Below are 6,019 nucleotides of genomic sequence, written 5' to 3' on the forward strand. Positions count from 1 at the left end.
ATATCAAATCAATGTGTTCATTAATGAAACTGATCAATTACACCACCACCCCTCCCCCTACTCATGACCTGTTTTCTGCTAAGTGTCTTATGACCACTGGAGGTTGATTTATGACACCCTAGGGATAGTCGGAGCTTCTGAGAACCCCCCCACCCCTTTCTCTCTCCCACCTCCTGCTCTATACCCACTGCTCCAAGTATTCTGGGAAAAGGGACACTTTCAGTTTCGAGTCATTTGTCTCCCTCCTGGGAAATCTCTCTGCCTTCCTCTTGTCCCTCTCCCCTCAGAAAAGAGATTGGCAGGGAAATTGAGACATATGCTGCCCCACCACTGTGAAAGCTAATATTAAATGTAGAGGTCATCATCTTTGGACAGCTGTTTGTAAATTCTCCGCAATGCCACAAACTCTTCCAGTTTACATATTCCGTGACGTCCTCCACATTATTTTACATAATGAAACACCGCCTCTGTCTTTATATCTACCATCCTGTGTGTGTTGTGGGAGCACCTTACCTTACATCATGCGATGTCGAGCTTTCTGCCAGAGCCAATGGACTGAAGCGCCTTAATGTTGGTTTAGCACCTGACGCAGACATTACAGTCACAGTAGAAAAACAACACATATGGCTGTGTACATAGCTGTAGTCATACACTGTTGCGATGTGTTGCAGCAAAAAACTATGTATCGAACTGCTTATGAAACAGCAACATAAGCACCATCCTTTGACTGATGGTCTGTGGTTATGGTCTTCCTCCAGTAGAGGTGACAAAATTACGCACTGGTCAGTGGAAGTGATTTCAATCACCGACCACCTGCTCCAATAGACCAGTGCAAGTGTATTTAATGAGATCACCACATGTTGTTGATGCCAACATGCAGATTTTATTTGTTTTCGGTATATATCGGAGGAGAGTGAGGCAATAAAATCTTATTGAGTTGTCTACCAGGTGCGGTTAGTGAAGTTTTTATAGTTCGTTGTTTTACACCATTGGATGTTACAAAAATAGAGAGAGAGAGAGAGAGAGAGAGAGAGAGAGAGAGAGAGAGAGAGAGAGAGAGACTGTGCTGTCATCAAAGACTCTGACACCATTACACTGTCGTATTTCTACCATACAATCATAAGAATACAATAAAGGCGAATAGCATATGTACAGGGGGATATTTATAGACAGTAATTCGATATTAAGGAAGTGTATGAATGATGTTTCTGAAGTTATGTGTGCAGTCCACGAATATTGTGCATGGTTGTGAATTCCCTCCTGTACATTAGTGTGCAATTTTTCTCGTTTGATAGCTCCCTACTTAGTTAGTGACGGGAGGAGGACTACACTGTCTTCTAACTAATGGAACAGAGATGTCAGAACGTGATAGGCTTTCAAGAGGATTAGCAGGCGCCTCTAACTTTGCGGGAGATGTCTCTTACTTGTCGAAACCAGGTGGATTCAAATGTTAAATATCGAAGAGCGTAGGATTCGTGAGAAAATGGCAGGCATGCGAGACTCTGACCAAAGCCAAGTTGAAGGGTGAGCTCTATACTGTTTCTCCTAAGTATTGTGGACAGACATACTTCAACCTATCACATACTTCTCGCGAAGTGACTTTCTTAAGAAAATTGGGTGCTAATACGGAAGTTTTTACCGAGAAACAATCAGCAGCACAAGTTCTGTATTTCATTTTCTCGATATATAAGAGACAACAATTTTCTTTGACTTTTATGTGCTTATAAATTGATGGTCTGACGTATTGGCAGAGTAAATTTACTTCTCTATCTGTATGCATACTTCGCAAACCATAGTACGGTGCATTGCAGAGTGTACCCTGTACCACCACTAGTCATTTTCTTTCCTATTCCAGTCGAAAATAGGGCGACAAAGAGAAAGACTATCTGTGTTCGTATGAGCATCAATATCTCATTCCTTATCATCAGGTCCTTACAAGAAATATATGTTTCCTGCGGTAGAATATTTCCGCAGTTAGCTTCAAATGTCGATATTAAACAGTGTTCAACCAAAGGAACATCACCTTCACTCTACGGATTCTCATTTTACTTACCTGGCGAGTGTAATCCGACTGCAGGAATAAAATTACTGAAAATGCAAAGGCGGTCTTACGGTCAATTTAACTGATTAGTGAATCAACTAATATCAACGACGTGCCACCGGAGAAGGAAATGAGAGTGAGAGTACCACGGATACAATTTGTGAGTTGGGATGGTAGTCAGGCGTTTTTTCACTGTGGGAGATCTTTTAGCGAATTTTAAATTTTCCACCTACTCAGCTATGTCACTGCATACAGGGTGAGTCACCTAACGTTACCGCTGGATATATTTCGTAAACCACATCAAATACTGACGAATCGATTCCACAGACCGAACGTGAGGAGAGGGGTAGTGTAATTGGTTAATACAAACCATAAAAAATGCACGGAAGTATGTTTTTTAACACAAACCTACTTTTTTTTTAAAATGGGACCCCGTAAGTTTTGTTAGCACATCTGGACATATAAACAAATACGTAATCAGTGCCGTTTGTTGCATTGTAAAATGTTAATTACATCCGGAGATATTGTAACCTAAAGTTGACGCTTGAGTAGCACTCCTCCGCTGTTCGATCGTGTGTATCGGAGAGCACCGAATTAGGTAGGTATCCAAAGGGAACGGTGATGGACCTTAAGTACAGAAGAGACTGGAACAGCACATTACGTCCACATGCTAACACCTTTTTATTGGTCTTTTTCACTGACGCGCATGTACATTACCATGAGGGGTGAAGTACACGTACACACGTGGTTTCCATTTTCAATTACGGAGTGGAATAGAGTGTGTCCCGACATGTCAGGCCAATAGATGTTCAATGTGGTGGCCATCATTTGCTGCACACAATTGCAATCTCTGGCGTAATGAATGTAGTACACGCCGCAGTACATCTGATGTAATGTCGCCGCAGGCTGCCACAATACGTTATTTCATTTCCTCTGGGGTTGTAAGCACATTATGGTACACATTCTCCTTTAACATACCCCACAGAAAGAAGTGCACAGGTGTAAGATCAGGAGAACGGGTTGGCCAGTTTATGCGTCCTCCACGTCCTATGAAACGCCCGTCCAACGTGTACCTCACCCCTCATGGTAATGTATATGTGCGTCAGTGAAAAAGACCAATAGAAAGGTGTTAGCATGTGGACATAATGTGCTGTTCCAGTCTCTTCTGTACCTAAGGACCATCACCGTTCCCTTTGGATACCTACGTAATTCGGTGCTCTCCGATACACATGATCGAACAGCGGAGGAGTGCTACTCAAAAGTCAACTTTAGGTTACAATACCTCCGGATGTAATTAACATTTTACAATGCAACAAACAGCACTGACTATGTATTTGTTTATACACTCATGGAAATTGAAATAAGAACACCGTGAATTCATTGTCCCAGGAAGGGGAAACTTTATTGACACATTCCTGGGGTCAGATACATCACATGATCACACTGACAGAACCACAGGCACATAGACACAGGCAACAGAGCATGCACAATGTCGGCACTAGTACAGTGTATATCCACCTTTCGTAGGAATGCAGGCTGCTATTCTCCCATGGAGAAGATCGTAGAGATGCTGGATGTAGTCCTGTGGAAAGGCTTGCCATGCCATTTCCACCTGGCGCCTCAGTTGGACCATCGTTCGTGCTGGACGTGCAGACCGCGTAGGACGACGCTTCATCCAGTCCCAAACATGCTCAATGGGTGACAGATCCGGAGATCTTGCTGGCCAGGGTAGTTGACTTACACCTTCTAGAGCACGTTGGGTGGCACGGGATACATGCGGACGTGCATTGTCCTGTTGGAACAGCAAGTTCCCTTGCCAGTCTAGGAATGGTAGAACGATGGGTTCGATGCCGGTTTGGATGTACCGTGCACTATTCAGTGTCCCCTCGACGATCACCAGAGGTGTACGGCCAGTGTAGGAGATCGCTCCCCACACCATAATGCCGGGTGTTGGCCCTGTGTGCCTCGGTCGTATGCAGTCCTGATTGTGGCGCTCACCTGCACGGCGCCAAACACGCATACGATCATCATTGGCACCAAGGCAGAAGCGACTCTCATCGCTGAAGACGACACGTCTCCATTCGTCCCTGCATTCACGCCTGTCGCGACACCACTGGAGGCGGGCTGCACGATGTTGGGGCGTGAGCGGAAGACGGCCTAACGGTGTGGGGGACCATAGCCCAGCTTCATGGAGACGGTTGCGAATGGTCCTCGCCGATACCCCAGGAGCAACAGTGTCCCTAATTTGCTGGGAAGTGGTGGTGCGGTCCCCTACGGCAGTGCGTAGGATCCTACGGTCTTGGCGTGCATCCGTGCGTCCCTGCGGTCCGGTCCCAGGTCGACGGGCACGTGCACCTTCCGCCGACCACTGGCGACAACATCGATGTACTGTGGAGACCTCACGCCCCACGTGTTGAGCAATTCGGCGGTACGTCCTCCCGGCCTCCCGCATGCGCACTGTACGCCCTCGCTCAAAGTCCGTCAGCTGCACATACGGTTCACGTCCACGCTGTCGCGGCATGCTACCAGTGTTAAAGACTGCGATGGAGCTCCGTGTGCCACGGTAAACTGACTGACACTGACGGCGGCGGTGCACAAATGCTGCGCAGCTAGCGCCATTCGACGGCCAAAACCGCGGTTCCTGGTGTGTCCGCTGTGCCGTGCGTGTGATCATTGCTTGTACAGCCCTCTCGCAGTGTCTGGAGCAAGTATGGTGGGTCTGACACACCGTTGTCAATGTGTTCTTTTTTCCGTTTCCAGGAGTGTATGTTCGGATGTGTTAACAAAACTAACAGAGTTCCATTAAAAAAAAAAAAACGTAGGTTTGTGTTAAAAAACATACTTCCGTGCATTTTTTTATAGTTTGTATTAACCAATTACACTACCCCTCTCCTCACGTTCGGTCTGTGGAATCGATTCGTCAGTATTTGATGTGGTTTACGAAATATATCCAGCGGTAACGTTAGGTGACTCACCCTGTATATAAAGTTATATATAGTACTAACCTGATAGTAGAGCATAGCCTTAGACTCTGTCATGAGCCGAAAACATAAAACGAGATTAATATTCTACTCCTGCAATGAAGGATATAACAGACATTAAGCTGCTAAGAACAGATTTTTTACTGGATGAGAAAATACTTAGAGGAAATATAGCCTCTGCCATAGTGTTGTACTGGATTTTCACAACAAGTTATGATACTTTAGTAATGTGAAGACGCCCATGTGCTCCGATTTCTTCTGCCTTTGAAAGTAACTCATACAAAAGGAAGAAATCTACATTTCGTGTGAGAAATTCAAAGTGTGTGGACAACAAAATCCTTGTTTCGGATTGTGTGGGTTTTTTAAACTGAGGTGTCTATGTCAAGGGTAGAATTACAGTTAGAACTATACGTCCGAGCCATGACTGCCTGTGTCACAGTGTCTACGGACAGTGACCAAGCAGAAGTGGCACCTTAGCTTCACGCATCCGGCAGGTAAAAAAAAAAATATTCCTGTTACCATCTAGTCAGCTGTTGCCCGCAGCCTCAGGGCAAGTCCTGGCTGCAGCCCTTGTGGCGCCCACTGGATAGTTGAATGGTGAACTAGCCATTATGCTGATACAGCGGCATCAGAAGCCGACCAGTGTGTTGCGTGAGAAGATTCAATATGACGAATGTTAGCACTGAACTATCATTCCCCCTCATGTAAACTGATTGCTTGACTGCTGGGTAGCCACAGTGATAGCTTTTCCAGCCCGAAAGTCTCTGGCATCGCAGGCATGCGAATAGAGGGGGACTGGTGCTTCACTGTTGGTGCAGTCAGTGCGTGAGGCACAGCTGTTTATCTCCGTAGTGCAGTTCATCTGTGAGCCGGCGGTGTATGGCGCGTGATGCGGCCCTGCGGACGGCCGACGGCGCTCTGCACAATCGCGAGTGTGTGCGATCGGAACGTTTCTTTCCCCAGGTATGTTCAGTGAATCACTGTGGTGGAGGAGGGC

General features: G+C 46.1%; 1 non-coding gene across 1 annotated transcript; it reads right to left on the reverse strand.

Moving 5' to 3' along the window:
- Positions 1 to 5,006: 5,006 nt before the first annotated feature.
- LOC126356828 (U2 spliceosomal RNA) lies at positions 5,007 to 5,192 on the reverse strand. The gene has a single exon (XR_007565847.1). It is a non-coding gene; the product is annotated as a U2 spliceosomal RNA (small nuclear RNA).
- Positions 5,193 to 6,019: the final 827 nt, after the last annotated feature.

The sequence above is a fragment of the Schistocerca gregaria genome, chromosome 3 (assembly GCF_023897955.1).
Source record: "Schistocerca gregaria isolate iqSchGreg1 chromosome 3, iqSchGreg1.2, whole genome shotgun sequence".
NCBI lineage: Eukaryota > Metazoa > Arthropoda > Insecta > Orthoptera > Acrididae > Schistocerca > Schistocerca gregaria.